The sequence below is a fragment of the Garra rufa genome, chromosome 7 (genome assembly GCF_049309525.1).
Source record: "Garra rufa chromosome 7, GarRuf1.0, whole genome shotgun sequence".
In the NCBI taxonomy this organism is placed as follows: Eukaryota; Metazoa; Chordata; class Actinopteri; order Cypriniformes; family Cyprinidae; genus Garra; species Garra rufa.
In genome coordinates this window covers 21,420,784-21,432,325 of record NC_133367.1, presented here as the reverse complement: position 1 = coordinate 21,432,325, position 11,542 = coordinate 21,420,784, and positions in this window count along the sequence as shown.

Genomic DNA, 11,542 nt, shown 5'->3' with positions numbered 1-11,542 from the left:
CACTCACGTCACTCCAATTCCCACAGCCAATGACTTGTGAGGACTCGCATAAATGTGTATTGAGGGTGGATAAGAGCTCTGGTCATTCACTCCTCCCACCTACAATCCCTGCTGGTATCAAGACCCAAACCAGGGACCTACAGATTTCTCTCTCACGCAGGGGCTTTGAGAAGTCCTGCGTGTGCCGTCACTCCATTTCCCACAGCAAATGGCTTTTGAGGACTCACATAAATGTGTATTGAGGGTGGAAGAGAGCGCTGGTCATTCACTCCCCCCAACTACAACCCCTGCTGGTACCGAGACTCGAACCAGCAACCTTCAGATTTCCCCTCTCACACAGGGGCTTTGGAAAGTTCTGCACGTGCCATCACTCCAATTTCAGCAGCCAACAACTTGTGAGGACTCGCATAAACATGTACTGAGGGTGGAAGAGAGTACTGGTCGTTCACTCCCCCCAACTACAACCCCTGCTGGTACAGAGGCTCGAACCAGCCACCTTCAGGTTTCCCCTCTCACACGGGCTTTGGGAAGTCCTGCACGCACCGTCACTCCAATTTCCACAGCCAATGGCTTGTGAGGACTTGAATACATGTGTACTGAGGGTGGAAGAAAGCACTGGCCAATCTCTCCACCCACCCAATCGCTCCCCCCACCTACAATCCCTGCTTGTACAGAGACTTGAACCTGCGACCTTTGGGTTACAAGTAGCTGAAGTTCATGGGTGCATGTAGAAACCATTTCTTTTCCTGTTCTTTGCAATGAGGATCATAAGGAATTCTGTATTTATGGTTGTGATTCTAGTTGGCGAAAAGTGCATCGGTGCATCACACCTGCCATTGGGAATAAAAGAGAGGAAGGCAGTTTCTACATGCACTGGCGCATGCTGAACTAGGAATTGTATGCAATTTAATACTTATGGTTGCATTTCCACCTGATGAAACCTGCATTAGTGTGGCACACCTATCATTGGGAAGGGCAGTAGGAAATGTGGTTCCTACGGTTGAGATGCATATAAGAATGGTAATTGTGTGAAAATTGTGTGAAAACTAGCTATTGGGAAGGGAAGAGGGGAATGTAGTTTCAGCCTCGTACATCACTCCCATGGACCGTTGGCCGAATATGGCACACAAAATTGGAAACACTTCAGAAGTTTCGAAGACGTCAATGGATTAGTTGAATTCTACAGGATTTCTGGGGAACGTGTGTGTCACGTTCTTTAATGTTCCACCTGGAAACAAATATGCTGTGATGCCAAACCCCTTCATATAAAAAGAAAGCTGTCATGTATTCAACTGTGACTAGGCTTTAACTAGCCAGCATTGTGGTTCCTGGAGAACCAATTTCTCCGTCTGGCCTTTTTCCTGATTGCATTCGCACCGACAGCAGGAACTGTGGGGACATTTTCAGGCCCCTAAACATGACATGGCACAAAACAAAACATGACTGGTTGCTTTACCTGTCAGACATATTCACCTCTTGGGAGGTTCTTGGCCATTTTCAGGGTCCCAAACCCAAGGGTCCCAGGTCCAGACCCAAGCGGCCAAGGTTTCCAGACCTTCTGCCATCAGTATGAAGGTCTGGCTATGCAAGATTAAAGGGAATACAGCTCTTACATGCAGTTGAGGTGCATGGGTGCTGGTAGGAATGGAATGATTTCCATCGTACTTGAGGAAACAGCATTTGCGCGGTACAGTTGCCATTGCAATAAAATGTAATGCGGAATGGTTTCTATATAGCCCTGTTGATCCTGAAAAAAGTGCCATAAAATTGCTGGAGTGCCTTTTGTGTGACCGCAAACACATCCTGGGATTGATCCCAAGATCAGTCCCGAGATGTGGACCTACTAACATTGCCGGGATCAGTCCCGGAACGAGCCCTGTGTGAACAAAAGGCAGGACCAATACCGTAAAGGGTGTGTCATAGTGATGACGCACGTTATCATGCAACACTTTTACCGATGTTTTGGGGCAGATCAAAGTTCATGATTAAAAGATATGTGCAAATTGGAATGAAGAAAAGATCAGGGAGCTCTTCACTATCCTCGCCAAAGCTGGACCACGTCCTTTCCCATTCTTTGCAACAAGGATCATAAGGAATTAAATGTTTATAGATTTGATTCTAGTTGGCGAAAAGTGCATCGGTGCGTCACACCTGCCATTGGGAAGGAAAGAGAGGAAGGCAGTTTCTACATGCACTGGCGCATGCTGAACTAGGAATTGTATGCAATTTAATACTTATGGTTGCATTTCCACCTGATGAAAACTGCATTAGTGTGGCACACCTATCTTTGGGAAGGGCAGTGGAGAATGCGGTTCCTGTGTTTGAGGCACATAGCGGAATGGGAATTGTGTAACTATTTTTCGCTTAAGGTTGCAATGCTACTTGACAAAAACTGCGTTAATGGGGCATACCTGCAAATGGGAAATGAGGAGGAGAACACAGTTCCTGCATGTGGCAGAGGTACGTGGCCGCATGTAGAAACAGGTAAACAAAGTAATATTGTAAGCAATGTAATGTTTATGGTTGCCATTCTACTTGCCATTCTACACTGGGATTTGCATGTAGGAACCTTAAAATAGCAAGAAATTAAACAGTTCTGATTTCGATCTTACTTAACAATTCCGATTGAGAATTCAATCGAATTTCTCTTTTGAGATAGCATCATCAAAATATGAACAAGTTTTCAATTCCTAACCCTAGCCGCACGTCTGTTGCAATGCAGCATGCCACTGACGCAATCTTGGTTTGACTGTTTTAATTTCAAATGAGGTCAAGTTGAATTTTTAAGACCCAAATGGCTGGAGGAAACGAAAACACATGGTTTTACCATCTTGCCATATGGTGCGTGCATGCACACCACAGGACCTGCATATGCGCAGACGCCTGGTTTGGGGTTAGAAGTTAACCAAGTGGGCTGAGGTTTTAAGGTGAGGTTTGGGAGAAGGCTTCTGGTTTGGGGTTGCTGGTTAATCTCAGTTTCTTTTTCCTCAATCAATTTGTACTGAACGACAGAAGTAAACAAGCTGTTAATTCTGTCGTTGACTTGGCACAGGTACTTCAACAGGTCCAGGGTGTTGATTGAGCTAAGACAGCTTTGTAACTTGCTGCAACACAAAGAATGCTAGATAAGAACAATGATAGGCAAGCGTTTCATCCATGACCATGCCTTCGGTTACGAGGAAGATGAATGTTTGAGTGGCAGCTGTTGTCACGACCTTGTCACAGGGACTTCAACACATAATCAGAACAGCAGGTGGTATTGAGGCCTGCAAATACAAGTTTGTTTTGTGAAATCTGTGAGAATATTTAAGGGTTTAACAATAACTTCATTGGCAAATAAGAATGAACTGCTGGGTCTGATGTTTCCCTGGTATATTCTTACGTTTCTACACTTATATCCGGTTGCTCAAGATTTCTGAGCAACGCTCTGCCAATCAAATAAGACATCTTAGCACCACAGCAGCAGATTTTGCAGGGCAAGTACCATTGAGTTAAGGAAAATGTAATGTTGAACTCAAAATCTTGTACACACCCTTCTATTTATTTACAACCTACTCGAATTCATCGTTACGCTAAAGAGCAGGAAATGATCAGATTACTAAATCTATCCTAGAGAGGCACTCTGAGTCAGTCAGTGAGTCAGTGACATGGCTTGAGGGTTCAGAAAAGCTACACCGTCTGCCCACGAGTCAAAACCCGTAGGTGGCAGAAAAAAATAAATAAAAAAAATCCACAGTGCAAAAGACTTTCCATGACTCTGTAGCCTCAAATGCAAAGGGGCAAATTAACTAAACCATTGTGCCAATTTAGCTTGTGCTGTTATGAACTGATTAGAAACATCTTTCTATGCAATTTAGGTTGTAATGTTAACCTAATCCAGTTTAGAAGACATGGTAAAGTTATTACTAAATAAATTAATAATACATTTATTTTACCTATATCACACACCCTCAATTTAAAATTAGGCCTAATTTTATATGAAAACAATGTGACTGTATAGTCCTAAGAAAAGGGAAGTTTTGACAATCCTGCTGTGAGAGTGAGGACAGATAGAGGACAATGCCAAGATAACACTATAGTTGAACAAACACACACACACACACACACACACACACACACGCTCCCAACAATCACACACACACACACACACACACACACACACACACACACACACACACACACACACACACACACACACACACACACACCTTGTCTTCAGTCGCTCATACAAGCACTTGTGTACACACACACCTTTCCCCACCCACTCGGTCTCTTTGTCTCTGACGAGAAGGTTCACCTAGCTTCTTGCTTTCAAAATGTCCACAATCACTCCTTCCACAGGCCCCCTAGATAAACACAGGACGCATACACACTCATACGAACGGCAGCTCCATGCTGACAGACAGGGCTGGCTTAACCCACTCTCCCTCCCTCCCTTTGGGGGGAACAATCCAAGCCCGGCGCAGACACACACACACACTCCGCCAGACCTTGAGCAGCCCCCTCTCACTGACAGATCTGCAACAGCGCTCTCACGCAAGCCCTGCCTCCCCTGAGACACTTCACTGCCAACAGAAAACACACACATACACACCGAACGTCCTGAGTGCGCTCGCATACACACATGCACTTGAAAATTTCCTGCCCGCATATACAACTCACAAGTCTCAGGAACAGACATGTACACGCAGGGATAAAAGTGCGCCTGAAAACACATTTTACCACAAAAACATAAACGATATGCTTCACATAAACTTCAAGGAAAAGCGAGCACATACGGCCAACGTCCTTAATGTACCTCTGTAAACAGGAAGTACAGTCTATCTCTTCCTGTGCAGTACAGGCGAAAATGCAAAATGGTGAAAACGATGGGGTAGAACGGAGCGGAAGAAAGCTACAGTGCACTGGGGCGTCCAATGACCTCTCGGGTCCAAGCGGACGGAAAATGGTGTCGAGGTCCAAAGAAAACTACTCTCATCCACAGGGCTTTCTTTATCTGTCTTGACTTACAATGCTGATATTGTTCTCGCGCTCGCTCTTTCTTCCTTCTCGTTAACACCCCACACACTGGGAGTCTTTTTTTTTAGTTTAGGTTTTAGTGTCATTCAACCCTGTTGTCTTTCATTGTTGTTTGTCCCAATGGCGTAAAGGAATGAATAGATATCGGCCATGGCTCCTGGCATAAGGAAAAACCAGTGAACTGGCTGCTCTTTCAAGACCTTCCAAATCTTTACAAGCTTTTTACCCATTCTCAACACTTTGCTTTGCTCCCAGGGTCTGTTTTGTCTGTTTGAAATTCTGTAACCAAAAACTAAAAATGGGAACACAAAAGTCTTGATGATCTGCAATGTCGGAGGACGCAGGTAGGAATGGGGTGGTAATGTGAGAACGGCAAAATCTTCTTGACAATGTGCCAAAGTGCTTGTCACCTCAGATAAACAGACAGTAAAATCTCCTTGTCAACTTGTTCTGTAAACTTTCATTCAGAACTGCGGGACGGGGCGTTGACACGTCTGCTAATTTTCCACTCCCACGATATGAAGGATCACTTCCTGATAAGCTAATGACAAGAGGCTGTAAACAAATAGATAGGCTAGGTGTAAAAACAGATATATTATGACAAAAGTCAATAACTCTCAATGGTTTTGGCACGTAAGCAATGAGCTTTTATTGTTTATGCAAAATCAGTGACAGTTGAGAGCTATACGGCCATTGTACAACAGTTGTCAATGACGCCATTGATGTCTGGCATATAAGTTTTTACAGTGTGTAAAATCGATGGTTATGGATATAGACCGAAGACAGAAACAAGGTTGCTGGGTCATTTTTTAGGCCTTGTTGCTCCTAAAAATTACAAGGGTTCAAATGCTTTAAGGCATTTAAGAACATATGAAAAAAGACATTATGTAGCAAGCCTTTTTTTGCAAATACAGGTAATTTACCATAGAAATATTAAGTTTTGTAATGTTTATGACTGTTATATCGCCAGCTGTGGTGTGATCTCCTAAAAAGTTTGTATGCTTGTTTAGAATTATCTGTCGCATGTGTTTACCAGGTTTCGTGAAGTTTTAAGTTTTCTTTTAGGCTTTATAGGATTTTGGGTAAATTCGAACAGGCCCCTTTTCTAAACGATCCCGTTATAGCTGCCAAAAGGGTAAATTTAGATTTTTTGGGGGGCTGATTATTGACCTAGAGAGCCCAGAGAATTATTCTGTGTTTTCCCAGACTGAGCAAAAAAACCTAGAACTAGTTTGCAAAAGTAGGTTTTTTACATCTTCTCAATCATTTAACGATTTGACATACAGCAGTGGTTCTAGAAGCAAAGTTGTCCAGAATGAGGAGTTCTGTCATATGATATGAATATCGTGTGTGTTTGAAAAATCGCAGACACTTGTGACAATTTGGAATAAGACCATGCACAGCGATTTTAATGTTAATAGGACAAATGGTGTAGGCATAGCCATTCCATCTTATAGCGCCACCAAGTGGCCAAACTCTGCAGTTTTTGTCCTGCAACCTCAGATTGAGCTTTAACATAAGTATTCTGAGTTTGGCGAAGATATCTCATTTCATTCAGGAGTCATAGGCATTTTAGTGGCCCTGTCCCTTTCAAACGTTTTGGCGTCCCTTTGCGATGGTGAGTCGAAAGTTTGACCTTTTTTGATAATGATATGTGCTCTGAAGAGAATGTTTCTGCACTGGCTTGGTTCGGGTCGGGTGAAAAACCTAGGACTAGTTCGCAAATTAGGTTTTGTGAAAAATCCAAAATACCTGAAAATTTCGCCAAGGTCGAATGTAAGGCATGTGTGACGCAAGGATTCCAATGACATAAGACACTTGCGCCTACAAATGACGGTTTAGGAGTTATGAGTGATTTTGTACTTTTGATTGCTGTAGCAGTTTGCCAATTGCCGATTGAAGCGAGCCCTAGTGACATTGTCGGTAGTGTGAGTACTACCATTTCAAGTCTCTACGACTTGCGGTTTGGTCTGCACGATCAGTTTTGCATGGAGATCACTGATCTGTGACCATTCTAAAAATTACAATAGGGTTTCAGCGCTACACCCCTGACATAGCCTAATTCTAAAGTAGCTAAAGTGATAGCGCAAAGTTTGCAAGTTCAGTCTGAAAAGTACTAAGCTCAACAAGACTCAAAACATTTCTAGCTGCCTCAGACATACCATCACTGCAATTAGTAACCTGCAAGTCGTTCAGGATAAAAGCAACTGATGTCGCCAAGTGATAAGCAAACAAGTTGTAAAATCTAGTTTAAACTGGAAAATGCTAGCTGGTCCAAAATCAATATGATGACCTTGTTTGACCAGCCACCATGTGTCAAAAACCAGCCTGACTGCCCTGAGCTTATATGTTGGTGGTCCAAGTTTGCTTCCACATTCTAAAATGAGCAGCTAAAAACCAGTTAGCATGTTACAAAACACAGCTACCAACTATGCAATTCTTGCAGGACCATCAGAAGCTAAATTAAAGACAATATTTGGTTCTCTGTTGCAATGAAACAGTTTTGTTTCTGCAAGTCGAGAATCACATCCTTATTTCTGAGAGCTATGTTTAAAAAAAATGGAAGGGAACTGGTGAACTTGGACGTCTTGACCATATTTCAGGTCTGAGCCAAAGTGGAAGAGTATCAGGAAACATCTTTTTCCTCTTCAAAAACCCCAGATAATGCTGATCATCCCAACAAAAGATCTTCCCTTTCCTTTTTGAGTTTCTCTAGGTCTTTCATCCCGGTCGCTCTTTCTGTCAACTCCATGTGGCTTCAAAGAGAAGAATCTGAGGTGCCTGAGGTGAGTTTTGTACGCAAAAAAAAAAAAAAAAAAACACCAACAAGGGACATCTTTGTGATGGAAAGGTAGCATGCAACGTTGACAAACGTTTTCCTTCGGGCAATATGTAGAGTACAGATACTCAACCAACCACAGTGTTGCAACAATCCTGCTATACTGTACCTCAAAGCTACTACTGTACTGTTTAATGCTAGTTTGCTAAGCAAATGAAGACTGCTCAAAGTTTTTAAAGACTTTCTTTTGCTCTCTCACCTTCTGTTTCTGAACAAAGAGTACTTCCTGTGTACACAGAGGAAATTAAGCAACACGTCTAACTGGTTTCCCCTGGTTAGGATGCCAAGTGATCAAACTGTGCACGTTCCAACACATGTGTAAGCACATCAAAGTTCAGGATTAAGAATCGAAAAAGCTGTTAGGCTAACCGCCTCAGGCTATCACGGCGCATCATAAAAACCCCCCAACTTTCAAGACATTCACCACATGATCATGTGACACACTGACAAACTTTGATGGTTGAGCGCATCAGCCTTATGCAAATACACTCATAAGTTTTTAACACTGTCACACTAACTGTAGTAATCTACTAATTATAGTTTGATGGTACATGTCTGAAATATCATCCCTTACAAAAATTAACCATGGTTTTACTATAGAACAAGTGTATAAAATAGTGTAGCTTGTGGTGCATTGATTACTATTTGTATAACCACAATTTTACTACAAATACCATGGGTAACTATGATTAATGTAGCAAAACCATGGTTAATTTGTGGTTAACATAACATGGTTAATTATTATAAGGGATGGTATTACTATGGTAGCTTGTCCGAAAAATCACTGTGGTAGTACTTCTTAGTTAGCTTGTAAACTTTCTTTACAATAAAGTACTGTGGTAATACCATGGTATTTTGGGCATGTACAATGGTAGAGCCATGGTTTTCTTGGAAATACCATGGTATACCTTATAAAAACCAAATTAATAGGCATCATATTCATTTATGTATTATTCCAAGTTACTTTAGATAATTCAATTCGTGTCCGAAATATGGGCATTTAATTACCATTTGTATAACCACAGGTTTACGACACACAAAATGGTTAAACTATGGCTAGTGTAGCAAACCTATAGTTAATTTGTGGTTAACATGGCTTTACTATAGTAATCATGTTTTTTGGTTTTATTTGTAGTAAATCCATGGTTAATTTCCATAAGGGATGGTATTACTATGATACCTTGTCCACAAAGTACTGTGATAATACCATGGTATTTTGGGTACATACCATGGTTTTCTTGGAAATACTGTGGACCCTGCTGAAAAAAAAAACAGCTAAAACCAGCCTAGGCTGGTTGGCTGGTTTTAGCTGGTCAGCAGGCTGGTTTTAGAGGGGTTTTGGCCACTTTCCCAGCCTGGCCAAGCTGGTCTTAGCTGGTCAGACTGGGAGACCACCAGCTAAAACCAGCTACTTCCAGTTTAAACCAGCTAAGACCAGCCAACCAGCCTAGGCTGGTTTTAGCCATGATTTTTAAACCATGGTTAATTTGTGGTTAACATGGTTTAACTAACAAACTGTTTTTTGTTTCTTTGTTTTGTTTTATTTGTAGTAAAACCATGGTTAATTTTCATGGGATGGTATTACTATGGTACCTTGTCCAAAATAATTGTGGTAGTACTTTTTTGATAGCATGTAAAGGATCCTTTACAATGGTATTTTGGGTATGTACCATGGTAGAGCCATGGTTAATCATATTTATAGAGTTACTTCAAATATTCCAATATGGTACAACATAAAACAAATAACAGTGTTTAACAGATAGATGGTGACTATGCAAGGCTACTACAGTAAACTTTCATAACGCCGAGGGTTAACCACCCTGCATTTTTGGTTTAGCCATTTCCGTTAGCTAAAATGAGTGATAGCATGAAAATGACTCATGATATTTTCTTTCCCCCCCCACCCCACCTCAATCTAGCCACTTCCCTACTAACCTTGGCTCACATCTATTGGAGCGGGCCCAAGTTTGCTGTGTGGCATCGTGTTTTAGCGGGAAAAACCATGAAAATCACAGCATGAGGCGAGGAGTAGCCGCAAGCCAGCAAAACGCTTAGCCGCTAACATCTGGTGGCAGATCTGCACTGACTCTCAGGGCCAGTGATTCATACTTAAGTCTCATACACACTATGAAGAAAACAAGCTGTTTGGTGCTGTGCGCAACATGAGTAAAATTACTGCTCTGGGTCTGCATGATACAGTCTGTTTGAAGAGCACTACAACCTGGAATTACGTGATTACTCATCACTGCTCGCAGATTAATCACTTCTGAAAGATGTCACGGAATAGGGATATCAAAAGTGCTCATACTTTAATAGCAAAATGATGCTAAAACTTTGAAAAGGAAGCATTATATTGTATTTGTAGTATTGAGAACAAATTCTATTCAATACCTAAGCTCTGACTGTAAGGTGTGCTTTAATTTAATTGGTTAAAATTTTATTTTAGTATAAAGACACCCCGATCACAGACTATTTTTCCCTCTAATTTGATCCTGCCTTTGTTTGTTCTTGCGCACTGACACATTCATTTATTTCCAGTGACTACCAAGGCATTATGGTACCTTTCTTTCCAACCTTCTCTCTCAAAAGGAAGAAGTTATGCTGGCTCTTTATCATTCTTGGGCCTGTCTCCACTTGAGTAGCCAAGTTCTCTGTTTTGACTGTGATGATCTTAAAAGCTCCATCTTGTGTTGCTGATAGGCATGCTTGTTGATGTGATCGCCACCTCAAGTGTGGGGGAACACTGCAGCATTTGTTGTTTGTGTTATGAGCCTTCGAGAGCCCCAATTGGATTAGCACTGCAGTTTTACTATTTCTCCTTTTTAGTGGGTGTAAAAACAGTGTGTTTTAACCACATGTGGTTGTGACTTGCTAGGCAGACAAAGAAGAAAAAAGTTGCCATGCTTGCCATTTATGCTTTAGAAAGATTGGTAAATAAACAATGGGCCACAAAAAAGAGATGCTGTGAATTTGAATGATGAAAAAGTTTGGTTTCATATTAGTGGGCGACCTGGTTTGCATCCGAGTGCTACTGGGTAACAGAGGTTACGTGTGCCAGGATATAAATAGAGACAGCATCACCTGAATGAGAATTACCTTAGGCAACACGGCTACAAAGAGCCTTATTATCATGGTATTTCAGATGAGTGTCTCAGGGACGTAGCTCTATAAGTGTCAAAAAGGTAAAGAGAAAAAAGGTACCTTAGCAATGCTGCACACAATACTACCAGAACTATTAAAAAACCATTGGCTTTACTTAAAAACAGCAAAACAGCAGACTAGATTAGAAACATAGGCACTTTTGACAACTGGAGTACTGGGTTGATTTATCTCACACATCTAAGTACATGGTATCATGGTACATCGGTATGTATTGAATCGTGACGTATGTACCCCCATACATAAATATAAAATACAATCTACACTTTTAAATAATACAGCAACAATACCTCTACATCTTGTGGACAAATTTCAAAGATTATATTGCCAAAGAGAAATCATGCCTGTAGTCCTGCAAAATGAAGATAAATGCATTTTTCTCTTGAATTAGTAGATCAAAGTAACAGGGCGTAATGTAAACCTGTGCATGTACAAGCTCAGAATTGAGACCCCCACTGGGATTGTTGTTCTGTGGTGAGACTGATGACTAAACGTTCACATCAAAGGACAAAAAAGAGAGGCCGA